Source organism: Ornithodoros turicata, chromosome 6 (assembly GCF_037126465.1).
Source record: "Ornithodoros turicata isolate Travis chromosome 6, ASM3712646v1, whole genome shotgun sequence".
NCBI classification, from domain to species: Eukaryota; Metazoa; Arthropoda; class Arachnida; order Ixodida; family Argasidae; genus Ornithodoros; species Ornithodoros turicata.
This window is the reverse complement of record NC_088206.1, coordinates 30,447,276-30,469,851: the sequence shown is the minus strand read 5'-3', so window position 1 is coordinate 30,469,851 and position 22,576 is coordinate 30,447,276. Positions and strand designations below refer to the sequence as shown.

Genomic DNA, 22,576 nt, shown 5'->3' with positions numbered 1-22,576 from the left:
TAGCCCCTGGGAGGGCAATAATGGCAGACCGTGGCTTTCTGATTGAGGAAGAATGTAGAAAACGATCAATTCTATTAAACATTCCTCCCTTCATGAGGGGAAGGACTCAGCTCAGTGTGGAGGACGAGAATGAGGCAAGAAGGATAGCTAGTGTGAGAATACACATTGAGAGAGTTATAAGAAGAGTTAAAGGGTTCAAAATCCTCAGAAAGGTCTTTCCAAATAGCATGTCTTCGGATCTCGATAAGGTGTGGCACGTTTGTGCTAGACTTGTTAACTTCACTGGGAAACCCTTTTGGATAAATGAGCACAAATATGCAGCAACTGAAGGACATGTACAATGTTGTAAATAAACCAATAAACTAGAAAACTCCTCTTTAATCATTTCAAACAAACATAACTTGCATACACATACAGGTATAATGACCTAGAACAACGGAAAATCAGTTTTGCATTTTTATGCACACAACAAAAGCAGGTTTTCTTTTGTTTGGTCTCACAAAATGCTTTAATCGCAGTTGGAAATGAAAGGTTGCAGGTACATGTTGTAAAAGAATGTGCAGCGCTCGACTAGCTCCTTAAAATATGCTGGGTCGAAAGGGACTAGAATCTGCACACACTTTTCTTTGCTGAACACAAAAAGAACACACGACTTCATCGATGGGAGTCCCATTTGCATTTGCACTTGTGTATAGTATTTACTGCTACACTTCAGGCATCCACTGCGGAGTTCGGCCTTGCAAAATGTTTCTAAATTTAGAGGACTTTTAATTTCAATTAGCCTTTCATCACAGCAGAAGCACGAGACAATGCCATCAGGGCTTGCACCGAGGAAAGGATGACTGCTGCATAGGAACAGTCCAGTCTGCTTCACGTCAATATTGACGTGGCATGCATTTTCTGTCTTGAAAGTTTCACGTGCTTCTCTCTCACACAGAATGCCCCTCTCCATTGCGAAAGTTGGTCTGTATTTCTTTGTGCCCATTAGTGTACTGATAAGTGACCGAGGGTCATGGGGCCCAGTTTTCTTCCTGCAAGTGTTCACCCAAGTGTAAACCCTATGTGCCACGGAAGCTGTGATCACGCCTTCTCTATAATGGTGCCAGGGAGGGCACACGCTTTGCAGTCTCTGGTCTAACCATCGGAGTGGCAGGTTTTCTGTAGTTTCCGGGCCAGAGCTTGTTTTTTCTTTTACTTTGACAGGTATAAAGTCATTTCATTCGAGCACATCTGCAAAGCAGTTGAGACCACTTTCTTTCAGCTTGATGTGAAGGTTCACTAGACTTGAAGTACACAGTCTCAAGTTCTCATCTCGAAGTGATGACCATGCTGCTCGTCTCGCGTGACGCTTTGGAGCATCACTTATCCTTTGGCATGTGTCCTTGCAAAACACTAAGTCACCAAAATGCTCACTAATATGTTTAGGGTCTCTCGGTCTGTACCACTGTCGCTCTATTTCTGTACATGCATGTGCTTCAGGTACGTAGCGAAGATCATATTGTGCAATGTGCATTAGTCCATAGTGAACGCAGCAGATATGTTTGCATACTGATCCCTGTCCAGCAACACACAAGCAGTGTCCTGTGACAACCTCTCCGTCACACTTTGAGATCTCAGCAGTAGCTACGTACTTAATGCTGCATGACATTGATGCCCTGACTTCTGCACGAACAATTGTCAGAGCACATTCCCTTCTTGAAAACTCCAGTTTCTCAAGATGCCCTGAAGTGAACAGGCGCAGGCCAGCCTCTCCATGTCTCAACGTACCTGAATGAGAAAAAAGTCATCAGCATATGTGGGCAGAGGCCTCTTTTTGCAAGGTAGATATAGTAGCATTGCAGGCTGCAAAAATTTTAAGAAATAATGAGCAAGCTAAATGTTGTAACAGTGAAAGAAAGCAAAAAAAATTGAAGTTTGGTACAAGGCCTAGGTTAAGCCAGTTACAGCCACTGTTACAACAGTGGTGGATCACATTTCTGTTGTGTGTGTGTGCAGCAGAGACAAATCAATTCCACCTTTCCAGATGTGATTTCAACACTAATAATGCCCAGATGTGGCATATGCTTTTCCTACTTCACGGAGATAAGTGTCTCCTGAATGTTTGTTTGTTCTGTCAAACATACCTGTAAATATGCTCGTTCCCAAAGAATGGGTTGAATGATTTCGTTTCTTGTGTCCATTGGTCGTCGTTACGCTCCCTCAGTCCAGTTAACATTTTTCGTTACCTGTAAAGAAAACTTTGAAATCACTTCATGTCTTCACGTACAGACAACGCCTATAAAGATAACGTAGCCTTTACATATGAAACTCCCTCATTTAGGTTTTCGAAGCTATGTACGAAGACTGATTTTGCAAAGCTGACGACCGGCTGGCGAAAGGTTAGTTTAGGTGAGCCCTAGATCGTTCTAAGGGTTCCACATATACAAAAAGCGAGGCCGTCACCGTGAGTAAGACGCTCTGTAGTAAGAAGCTCTCACAGTAAGACTGTCTCCAGATGTTCATTTTTTTTTTTTTTTGCATTCCTCACATGTTGACACAAAGACACTTGAAAGCACATGACGTGGACCAGTGAATACATCAATCCCCACTCCACAGATTCTGCAGAGTCCACAGGTGGAACGACTACATTTGTTACATGTTGCAGACTTTGTGACATTTTTTTAGTCTTTGGACAGGTGCGGAACATTAGTATGACGCCAACAGTGGGAGAAGAAACCGGTGAGAACTACTAGCTTCTTTGAGGGGTACAGGAATACTTCCTGTTCAGGTATACTAAGGAACACTAAATAATTTTCTGCAGATGCATCCCCTACACCTGAATGCCCAGTGAAACAGCGAAAGTTCATTGTCTTACTGGAATTGTTCAAAGTGTGTCACAGCTACAGTGAGCCATGCAAGGCTAGCAGATCATATTGGTCCTAACTTTCCAGAGTTCCCTTATTTCAGACACAACAGTCATTTATCTTTATTGTTCTCCCGATCCCACCTTCTCAGAGATTAATGTGGTCATACACGCGTTGCATGGGCACTGCGTTTTTTTAAACTTCAGCTGTGCCGATATCCCAAATAGTAGAAACGGTTGTGATATTCTCAAAGCCCACATCCAGCTCCCCCCAAAATGCACCTTCATTCTCCCAGTTCGGTACAGTACCATGTAAAAAAAATAGATAATTCATTCCGAAACACGCATGGGCGCAGCCATTTTTATGACGTAGATGCACCCGAACGGGCATTGTGACGTGTACGCGCGTTCGTGCTTGTCAGTGGACTCCAGTTACGGCTTTTCGTGGCTTCACGTATCTGCGCTTGAAGATGGCGGACAGCCGGGTTCCACGACAAGTAAACAGTGCACCAGCTGCGAACTCATTCGTAAACGAACCTCTGTGCGATGTTGTGACTGGAATTCGTCGTTTGTGTTTTGTGAGCAAGTACAATTTGTATCAAGTCGCGTCTGCGTTAGCCCCCTTTACAGCACTTGCCCATTGTAGAGACTGACGTTTTATTCTTGCAGGAAAAAATCGCGCTATGTATTTGAGAAACCGCATACTACTATGGGACAAGTTTTACGTACGATTTATCAATGTGCAACACCATCGACGATGGTATGGAACGACGAGCGACGTAAAACGAAATACAAATCACGTTTTAAACCTTTTATGGGATTCTGTGCATTTTCCAGAAGCTTTCTTTGAGTCACACACTCCCATGTCACGCTGCGTTGTGTGACACGCTACAAACTACTGCATTTCATGTCTGACATCTGGTTATTGTTTGTAATGAGCACCGTAGCACAAAAACATGCACACGAAAGCTCCAGAAGCCATGTGGTTGCACTCTATGTAGACGCAAAGGAAGTACCAGAGTACATATTGCCACTAAGAAATTGTGCTTTTAGAAATGTGGGGTCTGAAGAGTTAGGGCGTAGCATAGATCCTAGAAATCAAATTAGTGGGTGCACCTGTTTGCTGTTTCAATTCACAGCTCAGCCCATGGGGTGTAAAAGTGTCAGAGGCAATTATGTGACTCGTCGTCCTGGGTGACATCACTGGCCAGCCTCGGAATTAATTCCGTACTCGGGAATTATTGCACAAATCACTTTGTATTTAATATTTATCACGTAGGACATGATAAGCAATATGTAAGTTGAAACCCTGTCTGCAGCATTCTCGACTACCTCATACTTTTGCAGTTAGAAACACGTTACCAAACCATTCGCAAAGGGCAGTCTTACAGGGGCCGTGTAACAAGAGTTTTGAATTTATAAAATTTATAAAAAAAATAAGTATATAATAAGTAATATAAAATTTATGTAAAATAAAATATAAAATTTATAAAAAAAAGAATTTATAAAAATAAAAAGGCTTCGTGGAAGCAATGCGTTAGCATACCCATTGCACCTGAAGCACAATTATATATGCTTGGACATCCATTATCTATCTAATCTTCTGAACCGTATGTGTGACTGCATACGAAATTATTTTTTATGCACATGCTCTACCTTTCTAGTCCTACATAGTGATGTCACGAACTTTTTGCGAACCCGCGGTTCGACTGCGAACCTGGTGGTTCGCAAGGTTCGATGAACCTTCTAATTTCTTATCAGTTTCGCAAAGGTTCGCAAAAGTTCGCAGCTGAATCTAGCTGATTTTTGTCGTGGGGCCTTGGATGACAGGTATGCGACGAAAGTCGTCCCCAGACCAGAGCCCACTAGTGTTCTGGCTTCGTGGTAAATGTAGTTCGTACATTTAAGATTTACCTGCTAACAGTTTTGCGCCGTTGTCCTTGCGTGCTTTGTTTTTCTTACCGACTGTCTGTTTACTCGGGTCTAGTTCCGTAGACGGGCTTATGGCTTTTTCTAATTAGCCGGAGTGTTCAAAAGCGAAATAATGCACCGAAGTGAGAGAAGACTATATAGCGAGTATAAAAGAACAAGAATTACAAGAACGTGTGGTCTAGAAGTTTTTTTATATGCATTTGAAGAACCCCATCTGATGCTTTTCTAGCGCAGGAGAAACACAGGAGTGCTAAGCCTAACAGAATCGAAACTTGCCACCTTGCGAAAGGTAGGGCCGTTGAAATGGGTTAAATCACCTAACTTTCGTGAGGTTAGTCCAGATTAGGTTCTACAAATTGGGGGAAGGGGTCTGGGGGGGCGCCCCCCCCCCAGTCGAGACTGTGGCCGTCGAGACTGTGCCTCGGGTTAGATCAGGAGGTCCTCAGCCAAGATGGCGGATTGCCTTGAAGAAACTAGCGATCAAATTTAATTTCTATACGTTTGGTACGTCATACAACGTTGATATTTTGTTTGATTTCATCCGTAATTTTCTCATCTTTCTGGTAAAATCATCTGTAATTTGATGTCTGTTTCCGTTTGTTTAAAAAAGCCATAAGCCCGTCTACGGAATCACATCCGCCGCCTTGAGTGGCGTACGTTGGACTGTTTACGTTTCCTGGCAGGTCACGCCAGCACATGCGCAGTGAAGTCGAACTTTTGCGAACTTTCGCGAATTTTTCTGAGAGAAGTTCAAAAGTTTCGAACTCTTTTGCGAACTCGAACCTTGCCAGGTTCGTGACACCACTAGTCCTGCATGTGCCCACGAATAACAGTGAATATATGTGAGTAGTAAAGGGCCTTGTCCAGGCTACGGCGTGGCGAAACTAGAGGCCCCTGCCCTGAGCCCTGCGCGTATTTTTCCCTGCGCGGTGCGTGTGCGGAGGGTTGTCCGCGCGCTTATCGGCGAGGGAGGGCTGCGCGTGCGCTCCTCATAGCATATTTTTCAGCCTGGGCAGACTTCTTTGGCCATACTTGGGCCGACTTCACATATTTTTCCGATACAACAGGTGAGCGGTTTACATGCAGAAACATGCAAAGAAGGATCACACACAAAAAGTACAAGTCAAAATATATTTATTAATGCCAATCAAGTTGAGATATATTTATTAAAGCCAATAGTGCTGGGAATTGTGCCAATTGTGATGCCAATCAGGTGAAGGAGAAAAACCCAGCCGAAAAACCTTCGCCACCTGTAACAGGGCGGTGCTCGGGTAGAGGGCTGCTGTGGCGGGCGGAGCGTGACCGGATGGCTGCGTGCGCGCTTACCCTTCACCCTGGGCTGACTTCTTTCACCATTTTCCTACTTGGGCCGACTTCCTTCCCACGACAGGTGGGCGGTGCTCGGGTGGAGGACTGCTGTGGTGGGCGGAGCGGGACCTGAGGGCTCCGTGCGCGCTTACCCTTCACCTTAGGCTGACTTCTTTCACAATTTTCCTACTTGGGCCAACTTCCTTCCCGCGACAGGTGGGCGTCGAGTGGTCGGAGGGCTGCGTGTGCGTTTACCATTCAGCCTGGGCCGCCGACTTTCATCATTTTTCAGCCTGAGTCGACTTGAATCGTAATTTTTCCAGCTACAACAGGTGTGCAGTAGGCTGTTTACATGCAAAGGATAGCCATACACAAAAGTACAAGTGAAAATATATTTATTAAAATCATTAGGAATTATGTTATGACTCTGCGTGAATGGGAAAAACTTAGCCAAAAGTCTGAAATAGAAGGAACACAATACACGTAACAAAGAATATACTTATTACAGGTATGATACATTAGCATTGAATAGGTATCACAAATCAAACACAATATTTTTATTAACAGTAATCACAAGTTTTCAATGAATCAGAAGTGATAACACACTTAATCAAAGAAGATATTCTTAATCAATATGATTATAAACAAAATTACAAATTGTATTATAAAAAGTCTAATATTCCTGTACGTGAGAACCATCAGTGCAATAGCGGGAAGTTCTGATAGTTGTATGTAGTTAAATGTGAACAGCACAGACCCTGGAAGACTATGGGACACGAACACAAGAGGAAATAAAACCTATACCACTACATTGATTAATCAAAACAACATAGTAATCTATCATTCAGAAAATCAGAAGAAGAAAAATCAAACTCATCAGAAAATAGACATGTTAAAAATGAACTTCACCACATAGCACGCTCCTAGCCAACAAACAGATCTGATGATATCTAACCTGATTTGTTGAAGACAGCTGCCAATAGATGTATGGAAGACCACGTAACACGAACGACAAGAACGACACGAACACAAGAGGAAATGAAATCTATACCACTACAAAAAAGATATTCCTAATCAAACAACAGAGTAACCTATCATTCAGAAAATCAGAAGAAAAAATCAAACTCATCAGAAAATAGACATGTTAAAAAATAAACTTCACCGCATAGCACGCTCCTAGCCAACAAACAGAACAAAGAACGACACGAACACAAGAGGAAATAAAATCTATACCACTACAAAGAAGATATTCCTAATCAAACAACACAGTAACCTATCATTCAGAAAATCAGAAGAAAAAATCAAACTCATCAGAAAATACACATGTTAAAAATGAACTTCACCACATAGCACGCTCCTAGCCAACAAACAGAACAAAGAACGACACGAACACAAGAGGAAATAAAATCTATACCACTACAAAGAAGATATTCCTAATCAAAACAACACAGTAACCTATCATTCAGAAAATCAAAAGAAAAAATCAAACTCATCAGAAAATAGACATGTTGAAAATGAACTTCACCACATAGCACGCTCCTAGCCAACAAACAGAACAAAGAGCGACACGAACACAAGAGGAAATAAAATCTATACCACTACAAAGAAAATATTCCTAATCAAAACAACAGAGTAATCTATCATTCAGAAAATCAGAAGAAAAAATCAAACTCATCAGAAAATAGACATGTTAAAAATGAACTTCACCACATAGCACGCTCCCAGCCAACAAACAGAACACAAACGACAAGAACACAAGAGGAAATAAAATCTATACCACTACAAAGAAGATATTCTTAATCAATATGATGACAATCAAATTACAAATTGTATTATAAAAAGTCTGAGACGTGAGAACCATCTTTGCAATAGAGTGAATATCTGTCATAACATTTCGAGCGCAATAGGGAATCTCAATTTCATATTCCAACATTACTCAACTTTTAATTTCTTGTTAAGTGAACAGCATAGACGTAAGGAAATAACGAGAAACAACACAATCAACAGCTACAATTAATAGAGAGCCAAACCTGCGCACCATCCAACACATAGAGAAATAATAGCTAATCAACCTATCAAAGGCGAAATAGCACAGACGCTGAAGAACAGAGGAACACGTGTCGACACATAAACAACAACAGAGGAAAATAATCTATCATTGAACCATCATAAAATCAACCAATATACAATTTTCATTCTAACAAACACTACGAACCTTGATGGAGGTATCCAAGACGTAGAAAATATACACTATTTTCACTCTTTTCCTCAAAGCCAGGAGACTTTATGTCTCTATCTATGTGATCATAGAACCACGCATGTTTTATCACTCAAAAGGTTAGGGGCTATATTACTTCGTCCAGCAAACGGGACGCTCTAGAGGTCAGATAAGAGAGTTCAAAGGCGATATATTTTATTGTGCAGCGCAAATAGATGACGATATCACTCGCTGGGGCCACTATCTTTTCGCATCCTTTCCCTGAAACGGAAATCTTTCGTCAAAGTGGTTGACAAGTCGGCTAAGTTTGTAGAGATGCGATATTGTTATTGAAGATGTAGAGAAAGTCCAAATTATTAATTGGTAGCAATGATTTAATTACATCAATTTTTGTAATATCTTGCAATAGAAATTTCTAATGAACCACACAGAAATATCAAATGTGAAATGCAACTCAGAGTTATGAGGCATTCCCATCTTAGTGATACTTACTTATGTCAATCGAGAGAACAATTGAAACAAATACAAGACAATAATTATTTCGAGCGGTAAGTTCACAACTCATAGAATATCAGTCGAGTGAATACTTGAAACAAAATCAAAACAATAATTCTCATGACAGGTGGAGATTATAGCATTCTAAACCAGTTAATAAAATTTTAATCAATAAATAAACATAGTGCTTCTAATTAAGTGTAGATGTGCACTTGAAAACAGAAGAGACAATTGCTCTACATTGAAAAGATGGACAGATTTTGTACTCGATACCATAAGTCATGGGAAGATTTGATAAAAAAACTGCTTCGAAAAGGAAGAGCCGCGAAACGATTTCATTATCACTGCATTTCAATACGTCCTAGACATGGTCGTATTCGGGGATATGGTACAAACTACAGAACTGAAGGTGCAAGAATTTATATGCCGAATCTACAATACTTATAAAAATATCTGCACATCAACGTCGGAAGGGCCACTAGGATTGATGGCGGAGTTTTTGAGATTTGCTAACGAAGAATTGAAATACACTAGACCAGATGTAATAGTAATGTAATTGTACAAGTGGTCTATATCGTGTTGAACTTGTACAGGGTGTAGTCAAGTAAAACCTATTTGGTGGTCGGGGCTCATTCCATATGAGAATTCTTACACAAATTGTGGAATATTCGTTTCCTTAGCGATCTTCAATGTAATCATAAGGTGTTTTCATTGTGATGCGCAGAATTCATTATAATGATGACAAAGATTACATTTATTGTTTCAGTTATACACTTGTTTATTTCGATAAATTCAGTTCTATTTCAAACTCTGAAGTTTTTGTTTGTTGTCTTCTTTGATGAATTCCGAAGACATTAAATAGTTTATTCTGATTATTGGGCGTTTGAATCCAGCGTTGATTAACGCAGGCGCTATGTTGTCTTCGTGTTTGTATTGCTTCAACAACTTGCACTTTGTCGCGATGAACTTGCACAGTCTCTTATTGATGTTTCCTTTCTTTGTATGAAGATTCTTGAATGGCGTACAAGAGAGTATTAGATGAAAATCGTTCGGTGGTCCACCGCAATTGATATGTTTGTTGAGTTTCAACAGGTGATAATACATCAGACCTTGCACGACAATATTGAACTTCTGTTGATTTGACATCGTTGCAGAGACTGGTAGAAGAAAATAATTGCGTTGCCGTGGTATTGGAACATATCACGTGATAAGAATTTATGTACTTTCCATCTCAGATATGTGTAATTTCAACAAGTCCATAATGAAACGTGCGATATAGACCGCTTGTATATCATAATTTGATCCGACTGCTTTCTTGATGAATGCAATGCCCATTGCAATGATTACAATTACATCTGGTCTAGTGTATTTCAATTATTCGTTAGCAAATCTCAAAAACTCTGCCATCAATCCTAGTGGCCCTTCCGACGTTGATGTGCAGATATTTTTATAAGTATTGTAGATTGCGCTGCACAATAAAATATATCGCCTCTGAACTCTCTTATCTGACCTCTAGAGCGTCCCGTTTGCTGGACGAAGTAATATAGCCCCTAACCCTTTGAGTGATAAAGCATGCGTGGTGGTATCACATAGATAGAGACATAAAGTCTCCTGGCTTTGAGGAAAAGAGTGAAAACAGTGCATATTTTCTACGTCTTGGATACCTCCATCAAGGTTCGTAGTGTTTGTTAGAATGAAAATTGTATATTGGTTGATTTTATGATGGTTCAATGCCAGATTAGTTTCCTCTGTTGTTGTTTACGTGTCGCCGCATGTTCCTCTGTTCTTCAGCGTCTGTGCTATTTCGCCTTTGATAGGTTGATTAGCTATTATTTCTCTATGTGTTGGATGGTGCGCAGGTTTGGCTCTCTGTAGCTGTTGATTGTGTTGTTTCTCGTTATTTCCTTACGTCTATGCTGTTCACTTAATAAGAAATTAAAAGTTGAGTAATGTTGGAATATGAAATTGAGATTCCCTATTGCGCTCGAAATGTTCTACAGATATTCACTCTATTGTAAAGATGGTTCTCACGTCTCAGACTTTTTATAATACAATTTGTAATTTGATTGTCATCATATTGATTAAGAATATCTTCTTTGTAGTGGTATAGATTTTATTTCCTCTTGTGTTCTAGTCGTTTGTGTTCTGTTTGTTGGCTGGGAGCGTGCTATGTGGTGAAGTTCATTTTTAACATGTCTATTTTCTGATGAGTTTGATTTTTTCTTCTGATTTTCTGAATGATAAATTACTCTGTTGTTTTGATTAGGAATATTTTCTTTGTAGTGGTATAGATTTTATTTCCTCTTGTGTTCGTGTCACTCTTTGTTCTGTTTGTTGGCTGGGAGCGTGCTATGTGGTGAAGCTCATTTTTAACATGTCTATTTTCTGATGAGTTTGATTTTTTCTTTAGATTTTCTGAATGATAGGTTACTCTGTTGTTTTGATTAGGAATATCTTCTTTGTAGTGGTATATATTTTATTTCCTCTTGTGTTCGTGTCGTTCTTTGTTCTCTTTGTTGGCTAGGAGCGTGCTATGTGGTGAAGTTCATTTTTAACATGTCTATTTTCTGATGAGTTTGATTTTTTCTTCTGATTTTCTGAATGATAGGTTACTCTGTTGTTTGATTAGGAATATCTTCTTTGTAGTGGTAGCGATTTTATTTCCTCTTGTGTTCGTGTCGTTCTTTTTTCTGTTTGTTGGCTAGGAGCGTGCTATATGGTGAAGTCCACCACAGCAGCGCTCCACCCGAGCACCGCCCCGCCCTGTTACAGGTGGTGAAGGTTTTTCGGCTGGGTTTTTCTCCTTCACCTGATTGACATCACAATTGGTACAATTCCCAGCACTATTGGCTTTAATAAATATATTTCAACTTGATTGGCATTAATAAATATATTTTGACTTGTACTTTTTGTGTATGATCCTTCTTTGCATGTCTCTGCATGTAAACCGCTCACCTGTTGTATCGGAAAAATATGTGAAGTCGGCCCAAGTATGGCCAGAGAAGTCTGCCCAGGCTGAAAAATATGCTATGATGAGCGCACGCGCAGCCCTCCCCCGCCGATAAGCGCGCGGACAACCCTCCGCACACGCGCCGCGCAGGGAAAAATACGCGCAGGGCTCAGGGCAGGGGCCTCTAGTTTCGCCACGCCGTAGCCTGGACAAGGCCCTTTACTACTTATGTAAAGTGGCAAAAAGCAATGCTAGACTCTACCATCATTGTGCCCGTTTAACTTTTTCACATTTATGTCTGGTGAACAGGAAATATCTCACTAGAAAAGACAACATTTGTGCATTGTTTGGCAAACAAATATCTATATTTACATTTTCTACCAATCAACAATGTTGTGACCTGGTGCAAATATTAATGTCAACGAGGAAGTACTTGCAAATTATTCCTATGCATTTTAATGCATTGCGCCTATGGGGATTCCGTCGATTTTTGCACAGGGCCCATATTTAGACTACGATGTTTCGACAATGACAGTCAAATTCTGGAAATGTTATCGCCTATTTTTACTCAGTACATCCTCCAGGCCACATACCAACCACAGCACGATGTGTGAGTGTTAATCCTGATGCACCCAGGGCCTTCAAAGTTGCGACTCAGACAGGGTCCCCCTCCTAGGCGCTCGACGGACTAAGTCCCAGTGTTATCGTAATACGCACGCGCTGGGACTGTACGGCCGGTCTGAAGGAGTCCGAAAGGCGGACGGTCATTTTTCCGGATCTCCAACAGAATAGACAACTTTGCGTTGAGTGAGTACAAATGATACCGTTTTGTATTCTATGTCGCTTTTATATTAAACTTGATAAAATTGTCCATTTCGAGTGCCGTTTTAAAGTGATTTCGTCAAACGCGACCTTTCAGGGTGCAACAGGGGAACAAGATACGGGGCTCAAACCTCGTGATCTTACATTCGTATACGTATACATATTACGAAATCACCCTAGGACATCTTTAATATTATTGTTATATCAAGTGATATTGAGCCCCGAAGTTGGTGAAATTGGGCTCTTGGCCATTTCGACTGCCGTTTTGGAAGTGATTTTCTCAAACGCGACCTTTGAGGGTGCAACAGGGGAAAAAGGTACGGGGTTCAAACCCCGTGATCTTTCCTTCAGATATACACATTAGAAAATCAGCTTTGGACATCTTTAATATTATTGTTATATCAAGTGATATTATAAGCTCCGAAGTTGATGAAATTGACCATTTGGCCATTTCGAGTGCCATTTTGGAAGCGATTTTGTAAAACGCGACCTCTCAGGGTACAAAAGGGGAAAATGGTACGGGGCTCAAACTCCGAAATCTGGATTTCATGTATACATTCTGTAAAACCAACTTTTTATTATTATTATTATTATTATTATTATTATTATTTTATATGAGCTCATATTAAGCTCCAAATTTGATAGGATTTTATTTTATTTATGTATTTATTTTTTGCCTTCGCGAGTGTCGTTTTGGAAGCAGTTTCTTCATAGGCGACCTCTCCATGTACAGGGGAAACAGGTACGCCCTGGTATCACGATTAAAAGGGCTTCGCACGTTTTAAAGGGCTCGATCTGCTGCCGAACGTTGCGGTAGCCTCTGTTACAATCCCAGTAAAAGCCGTTCATACTATCTGTTTGGCATCATGATACAAGTCATTTGAGTCACTGTAAAGGGCCCTGCTGCCGCCTTTTCCAGATTTTGCGGTGGTTTCCGATGCAATTACAGGAGAGGGGCATAGCATAAGCCGTCGCGTCTGTATATGTGTGTAAAATGTCTGCCACCATGATTGAAGGGTTTTTTGTCCGTTTTAAAGGGCTCTTCTGCAGCCTTTTATGGTGTTTGCGGCCGCGTCCGTTATAATTCCAGTAGAATTAGCCAAGTAGAATAGCATAAGCCGTTGCGAATACGTATATGGCTTTGGAACTATGATACAAGTGGTATCGACTGTTTCAAAGGGCTCTGCTGCCGCATTTTCCGTATTTTGCGGTAGCTTCTGTTACAATCCCAGTAGAACGGCATTGTAGAGGACGATGGTCTTCCTCTACACGAGCCCCGACCGGCGATGATGGTATGCCACGGAGAGGCGATGACGGTGGCCTATCTCCATGGCCGCGCCGGTGGAACTGAGAAGATGGTGCTCCAGGCGCATGGCCATCCTCGTCGTTGTCCAGTGGCTGCTACAGGGGTCCCCCTGCCGTCAGATGCGTTGCGGACGCATCGCAAGAGCTGGAGTCCAGGTAACGCACCTGGGGAAAGCTGCAGTTGAGGGCGACCGTGGCAGACGTGCATGGTCGAAAGACGTGCATGGTGGAAGGTGCATGGCACGGCACACGTTGGCGGCATGTCACAGATGGTGAGGGCGGGAACAACGATCCGTCAGGTAGAGACGAGCGAGAGAGAGTGAGGCGCTCTGTGTCGTAGTCCTGGGGTGCCGCGACCGGCACGGGAGCCGAAGCTCGAGAGTCCCAGGTGGTGTGAGTGAGGTGAGGCTATGCGAGCCGCGGTGAGATGCCGAGACGGGCTGAAGCGTGCCGTGGCGTCGGCTGCCGCGACTGCCGCGACCGGCAGGTGAGCGCAAGGCTCGAGTGTCGCAGCCGGCAGTGAGAAGCGTTGGGTGCGGTGAAGAGTGCCGAGATGCGGCAGGAGTGAAGGCGGCTCAATCTGTGAAGCGCGTGTGTGCCGGAGGTAGTGCTGCTCGATGGTGTGGTCACAAATTTTGGATAGTGGAGGGCCGAATTGCTCCGGACGTGATGTTCTTCGTCCGGGTCACCAAATGTAGAGGACGATGGTCTTCCTCTACACGAGCCCCGACCGGCGATGATGGTATGCCACGGAGAGGCGATGACGGTGGCCTATCTCCATGGCCGCATCGGTGGAACTTCTTCTTCTTCTTCTTCTTCTTCTACCAATGAGATAATGGCCGTGAACCACTAAGGGAGATTGGCCAGGACAAAAGGGGCGTGAGATGTTTGTTTATGTCTGTGCAGTAATGATGGGGACTAAGGCCAAGTCGGATCCAAGTATCTTATGACATATATGACATGTGATGACTAATGCAGGAACTGGATATGCACGTATGTAGGAATATGCGTATGGCGACTATACAGGGCCAAAAGGATGGCTGTATGAATGTGTGTGTACGTGAAAGTGTATGAGTGTAGGAAGGAAGTGCCTAGAAGCGGTTGGAGAGCACGATGTAGGATGCAAGACCCGCTACCACAGCCCTATGACAGAGCGCAGTGTGTGATGCTCCGAGAGACAACACTGACGCCAATGAGAGTGGGGCTCCTAACAAGCGTAAGGGTGTCCAGATATACCTGCGGCGTAATTGGCCGAGCTGAGAGCAGGTTAGCAAGAAGTGTTCAGTTGTTTCATCCTGGCCACAGTGGGAGCAAGCAGGGGACAAAGACCGTCCAGCACGGTGGAGGTAAAAATTTAGCGGCAGCGCCAGGCATCGAGCTCTCGTCACCAAGACTTCTGTCTGCCTTGAGCTGCAGAGGTTAGGGTTCCACGAAAAGACGAGGTGTTCATGTGGCGGGCGTGGGGGGGGGGGCAGCTCGAGACAGACTTATGAGCCGTCTGTACCTGGCAACAGAAGTGCGAGCAAGTACTGGGAGGAGAGGAAGAATCTCTCCGGAGAGGGACATTTTAGCGAGGGTGTCCGCAGTGGCCAGGAATCCACGTGACTGAGAAGCGGGTGCTCCAGGCGCGTGGCCATCCTCGTCGTTGTCCAGCGGCTGCTACAGGCATAGCACAACCTATCGATGACATGTCATTGGCAGCATGATACAAGGGGTCTCGCCCGTTTTGAAGAGGTATACTGCATCCTTTTCCGATATTTGCGGTTGCCTGTGTTATGATATCGGTAGAATGGCATAGTATAAGTTGTTCATAATAAGTCTTTGGCAGCATGACACAAGGGCTTTTGCTCGTTTAAGAGGGCTCTGCTGCCACGTTTTCCCAATTTGGCGATCGCCTGTGTTATAACTCCAGCAGAATACCATTGCACAAGCCACTGATAACCTTCTTTCGCTTCATGATACATGGAGTGTCGCCGTTTTAAAAGGCCTTGCTGCCGCAGCATCCGAATTTTGCGGTCCCCTCTTTCGCATACCCGGTAGAAAGGCATAGCATAGGCCGTCATGAATATGCCTTTGCTACCATGATACAAGGGGTTTGGTACGTTTTAAAGGACTCTCCTGCTGCATTTTCCGAATTTTGTGGTCGCTTCTGTTGCAATACCAGTAGAAGAGCATCATAAGCCGTTGATGATATCTGTTTGGAACCATGATTAAAGAGGTTTCGTCCGTTCTAAAGGGCTCTGCTGCGGTCTTTTACGAATTTTGCGGTCGCCTCCGTTACAATCCCAGTGGGGAGGGCAATACCATAAGCCGTCTCGAACATGCCTTTGGCACCATGATACAAAGGGTTTCGCCCGTTTTAAAGGGCTCTGCCGGCGCCTTTTCCAAATTTTGCGGTCAGCACTGTTAAAATCCCAGTACAAAGGGCCTAGTATAAGTCGTTGATAATGGCTTCGCTATGCAGAATACACCAGTGACTCTTTGTGGTGTATTCCTTGGATGCCCCTGCCATCATCGGGGCAAGTGATGCAATGTTTCAGAAGGAGACTGTGGGTCATTTCTTGCAGGTAGACGTGTAAGCGAATCATGGACTTCTCTATGTGTGCTGCACTTCGAGAAAAATTGGTTGATTACCATGAACAGTGAAATTCAAACAGCTTCGTAACGGATATGTATTTTCATCTATGATGTCTTTCCCTCAGACTTTAGCACCATTGCTCGTAGGTGTCTGCTACCGTATAAATGTTCGGACTGCCGCCGATTTGCCGTGCAAGCTCACTTTTGTGCCCCGTATCTTGGAAAGTTTTTTTTTCTTTTTCCTTGCCAAATTGTCGGTTCACACTGTATTGTTGATTTTCTTGCATTTTCAACGTGAAAAAGAAAAAAAAATCAGGGAAAGAGAAATAATTAAAAAATTTCACACAATGGCCCTCGTACATAACTACTCCATCTCTGTTTCTTTTTTCTTTTTTTTTCTCTGCGTCTCTCTGTGCTCCGTATAGTTTTTTCGCGCATGATATCCGGAGAGGCTGCTGCTAGGCTTCAAGATCATAGACTTAGTGTAATAATTAAGATGATGTCATTCTCTGCACGCGTCTCCACTATTACTTCTTAATTGTCATATTACTTACAGTGTAGTTTATCAAAATGCATGTTCAGACCAGATCGCCATAACTACTTGTTGAGGTTCATGAGTCACAAGAACTGCTCGAATGTGAATGTGCTTCCTAGCGCCGGCAGGAGCAGCACTACATCGAGCAAGGGTAAAAACAATGCCTGAAAACCTGGTTTCATTCCGAATTCTTCATTATTGGGGTGGGGGCAGCTTTATTCTATTTAGTGGTCAAGAGCCCTCAGGGCACAGAATAGATGCCCGGCGTCGGGATAGTGGCGCCCCCATCGCCCGGCAGCAGCCGCAGTAGCCCCCTCCTGCACTCACGGTTGGGTCGCCGCAGGAGGGAGACCCCCACGTATAACTGTGCGTGGCTGTCCCGTGTCTGGGGAAAGGGGGATCCTGGAGGTTGAGTGGACCCAGAGGTTGTTTTGGACCCTTCGGGTCCCCTCTGGGAAAGCAACACACCGCTTTGGCCCCTGCTTCCCATAGACGGGTGGTCCTGGAAGGCCCAGCCAGGACTATTCAGCTAGTCGCCATCTCGCTTTTCGTCACTTTTTCTTTCTTCTTCTCTCCTTCTATCTTTCCTGCTTTTCACCTTCTTTGGCGGCAAGGGTCAACCTAGGGCAGTCTTTTCACTCTCCCGAAGCTGCACTCGGGTATAGTGTAGAGGTAAGTGTTGGCGCGCGGGGCGTGCCCCCTTGTTGGGCTCGATGATGGGTGACATGCCTGCTACACTGAAACAGTACTTTCCTTTTATGGATTCTGAGAATTATAAACATCAAGATCGGCGCAGCAAGCGGCACCGCACCGATGCACAGCCAACCCAGATACTAGACTTCACTCCAGAACCTTGGTTTGCCAAGTTTCTTATTATCCACGGAGAAGACAATACGAAGCCTTTGACCAAAGTATCACCGTTGGTCGTTGCTAGGGAGCTTGAGAAAATCATTGGGAAATCCTACACAGCAAAGAAACTGCCGACAGGAGACATACAAATCGAAGTACAAACGAAACTGCAAAGCACCACACTACTCTCCATCAATAGAATCAGCGATGTGTCAGTTACGATTTCCGAACATAGGACACTCAACATCATAAAGGGCGTAATATCACAACATGAGCTTCTCGACTGTTCTAACTCTGAGGTCGAGGAAGGCCTGAAAGATCAGGGTGTAGTAAAAGCCCAGCGGATTGTAATGCGCCGAGACGGCAAAGAAATCCAGACCAAACATATCGTACTTTCCTTTCAGCTGCACAAACTTCCGACAGACATCAAAGCAGGATATATCAACTGCCCCGTGCGACCTTGCGTTCCTAACCCACGTCGTTGCTTTAAGTGCCAACGTTTTGGGCACGGATCGCAGGTCTGCCGGGGACGCACTACCTGCCCAAAGTGTGCCGATACAGACCAAAATCATACAGCAGAAACCTGTCAGAATAAGATTAAATGTACAAACTGCAGTGGCAATCACCCAGTCTATTCACGGTCCTGCCCTCAGTGGCAACAAGAAAAAGACATCCTGAGGATTAAAGCAACTAAAAACATCACATACAAAGAAGCAAAAACAGAATTTGAGTTTGCCAAAAAAGGCGGTTATGCGGCGGTGGTGCGTAGGGGAGTGACGCCACCGACGAAATCTGTAGAGACCCAGACGTCTGGGTCTTTACTCCAAGCTCCTCAAACACAACAACAGCCTGCGGAGAGTTTTCCTCTGTTGGCTCCGGCTGCTCAAATGGGCAGCCAGGAAATCGTGACCACAGCCTCTGCAGAGGTTGATGGTGTACTCTCAGTCTGGGATGGGCTCACTGGGAGTTCAGTCCAGACAGACACACACAACATGGAGCTCGATGATGGTGACAGCATGTCGCAGAAATCATCGTCAAGTCTCCCCTGTTCATCTAACCCACGTGCTCCTTCCCAAAAGAAGGAGCAAAAAGAGAAACAAGGAGGCCGAGGTAGGGGCAAGTCCCAAGATAAACAGAAATTACCCCCACCAAGGGTTGTACCTCCTTAATACACACAATGGCCAGTCTCCCTTTGTTCCTGTTAATTCACACTTTCATTATGGGGCAAGTATTCCTTCAGTGGAACTGTCGAGGCCTTCACACTAACATAGATGATATACATGACCTGTTTGAAAAGTACAGTGCCGTCTGCTTCTGCTTACAAGAAACATACTTAGACGCAGTGGCGTAGCCAGACCTCAAAGGTAGGGGGGGCTCGATACGAAAACTCCCCCTCCCCCGCTGATCCTGTGTCGACAACACACACATACTTGTGCACACTGCAAACTGAGGATTAACAAAGGGAACGAAAATAGTTGATTTAGATGTTCACAGTACGATTACATGTATAGGCTGTCATGACCAATGAAGTGGTGTCACGAGATTGGAAGTATTTTGAAAAGCTCATACTTTGACAACCATTCAAGAGTGCTTCTTAGATAGACGCCATGAACTGCAAGAACTTTCGCGATAGTCACACTGGTCCCCCCCCCCTCCCCATATATTATGTTCTCGGATTTGCACGATTTGTGTGGGTCAGGCAGGTAGGGGGGGCTCGAGCCCCCCCTAGCCCCCCGTGGCTACGCCACTGCTTACACGAAGAAAATTATAATCCTTTCCGCAGACATAATATTTTTAGGAAGGACCGTACAACTGGGGCTCGTGCATCTGGCGGAGTGGCTGTGGTCCTCCCGCAGAGTATAGCTGCAAGACAACTTCCGCTTGTCACAGACTTGGAGGCAGTTGCCATTCAAGTCTGCCTTGACACTGTCTTGACAGTGTGTTCATTATATTTGCCACCATCATCATTGATAGAACCAAGAGAACTTGAAAAGCTATGCGATCAACTTCCTCAGCCCTACATCATCTCAGGCGACTTTAACGCTCACAATCCCTTGTGGGGCAGCTCAAAACTAGATAGACGGGGGGAAATGTTGGAGTGGGTTCTTCTCTCAAGGCCATTATGTCTCCTAAGTTCAAGGTTACCAACATACGTAAAGTCTTCAACCCTAAGTTTCTCTTCTTTAGACATTTCGCTGTGCAGTCCTGCACTTTTTTCACGTCTGGAGTGGACAGTTGAACAAAACCCTCGTGGTAGTGACCACTTTCCTATCATTATAAAATTTCGTGGTCCAACAAATTCTTTAAGGTCACGACCTGCACGATGGAAACTTTCTGAGGCAGACTGGAACTTGTTTCAGAAAGAAGCCAACCTCGTATCATTATCTTTTGAGGATACTAGCATTGAAGAAGCGAATAATGTTATAACAAATGCAATAATAAATGCTGCTTTGAAATCTGTGCCACAGACATCTGGCCGTGTCCCCAAGCGTCCCAAACCTTGGTGGACAAACGATTGTGGGAAAACACGCAAAGAACAGAACAGAGCTTGGGGTATCTTTCGCAGATACCCCACTCCAGAGAACCTCCTTGCATTTAAAAGAGGACGGGCGAAAGCCAAATGGACGAGAAAGCAAGCCATGCGCTCTTCGTGGAGCAGTTTTATCTCTTCCTTGACACACAGCACTCCATCAAAGGTAGTTTGGGATAGACTTCGGAAAATTAAAGGAGATTATACAGGCTTTTCTATCCCCTTACTTCAGGTAAATGGGGCCCATGTCAGAACTTGGGCGAGCAGGCTGACCTCCTCGGTCAGCATTTTCATAACATATCGAGTTCTTCTCATTACAACAAGGATTTCCTCTCTACAAAGCAACAAGCTGAAAAACAAGCCATTCCAGTCACAGGTGGTGAGAACCTTCTATATAACAAGCCCTTTACCATGGTAGAGCTCCTGAGAGCACTGTCTTCAGTACAGGTCAGTGCCCCGGGGCCAGACCGCATTGCATATTCTATGCTCACTCACCTGTCAAGTGAATCTAAAGAATGTTTGCTTAAGTTTTTTAATAATGTCTGGGAAAAGGGCCAAATGCCATCAACATGGAAGGTAGCAACGGTCATCCCCTTCCTGAAGCCTGGGAAGGATGCTTCAAACCCAACCAGTTACCGACCTATTGCACTGACAAGCTGTCTGGGAAAAACTTTAGAGAGGATAGTTAACAACCGAGTGATGTACTATCTTGAGGTTAATAACTGTCTTAATAATAACCAGTGTGGTTTTCGAAATGCACGGTCGACAGCAGACCACCTCATCCGGTTGGAATCCACTATTCGAGAGGCCTTTGTTAGAGGAAACTGTGCGTCTGTTTTCTTTGACTTAGAAAAGGCCTATGATACTGCTTGGCGGTATGGTATCGTCCGAGACCTTTACTCATTAGGAGTACGGGGCCGACTTCTCAGTTGCATAACCAACTTTTTACAAGGTAGGACCTTCAGAGTTCAACTGGGAACAACGCTGTCGCGACCTTTTATTCAAGAAAACGGAGTTCCACAAGGTACTAAGCGTAACACTTTTTATAGTTAAAATGAACTCAGTAGCAAGCGTTATTCCCCCTTCTATTTCATGCTCTTTGTATGTGGACGATGTACAGATTTCTTATTCGTCCAGAAATTTGAGTACTTGTGAGAGGCAGCTGCAACTCGCAATTAACAAACTGCTGAAATGGGCCAATCAAAATGGTTTTAAATTATCTTCAGAAAAAACTGTTTGTGTCCTGTTTTCCAGGAGAAGGGGACTGTACCCAGACCCCACACTGACTATTGATGGTCACGCTCTTGCTGTACATGAGGAACACAAATTCCTTGGCGTCATCTTTGATAAAAAACTCACTTTCGTGCCGCACGTCAAGATCTTGAAAGCAAAATGCTTGAAATCTTTAAATATTCTTAAAACCATTTCACACCGTTCCTGGGGTGCAGACAGAGAGACTCTTCGCCGCATATACAGTTCTGTTGTTCGTTCTAAACTAGATTATGGATGTGTTGCATATGTATCAGCACGCTTATCAGTCCTGAAAGCTCTCGACCCAGTGCACCACCTTGGCTTGCGGCAGAGTTGTGCCTAACTCGTTACAAGTAACTCGTTACTTGGTAACGGTTACTTTTTTTGGTAACGAAGTAACGATTCAGTTACTTTTTAAAAAATGGTAATAGTAACGGAATCAGTTACAAAAATTGGTAACTCGTTACTGACGTTACTCGTTCCTTTTCTTCAGCGCGGGGGAGCACATTTCGGCACTCCCTATGGCGCAATGCGTGGACCTGCGTGACCCACGACTACGTGTGACTCGAAGTATTATTGCAGTCCCTCGTTGGATGTGTTGACGTGCTGAATCGTCTTAAACGAAGGCCCTTGTCTTTTCTCTTGTTTCCGTAATCTTCGACCACCACTTCTTCCCAAGGATGGGTACCAATTGTGGCTACAAAAAAACGCGTTTCGACTTCTAGCCTTTTCTTGTCTTTGCTAAGCTTCTGAGGGCCCTAAATTATGACGCAGCCCCTCGTCTGTTTTTGGGAACCGTTGGTGATCGGTGGCACGAAAACCAGTGTCTTTTCTTGTGTTTTCATAACCTCCGATAACCCCCATTTCGGCAGCAGATGTCATTACACGAAAGAGAACGAAGATCACTGATGTAAATTTCGAGTATCAGCTTCTTGTGAAGTGCAATTTCTCATTAATAATGA

At 43.8% G+C, this 22,576-nt stretch overlaps 1 pseudogene; it reads right to left on the bottom strand.

Annotated features, from left to right (window-relative positions):
- Positions 1–508: 508 nt before the first annotated feature.
- Positions 509–2,215, bottom strand: LOC135398437 (uncharacterized; annotated as a pseudogene).
- Between the last annotated feature and the right edge of the window lie 20,361 nt (positions 2,216–22,576).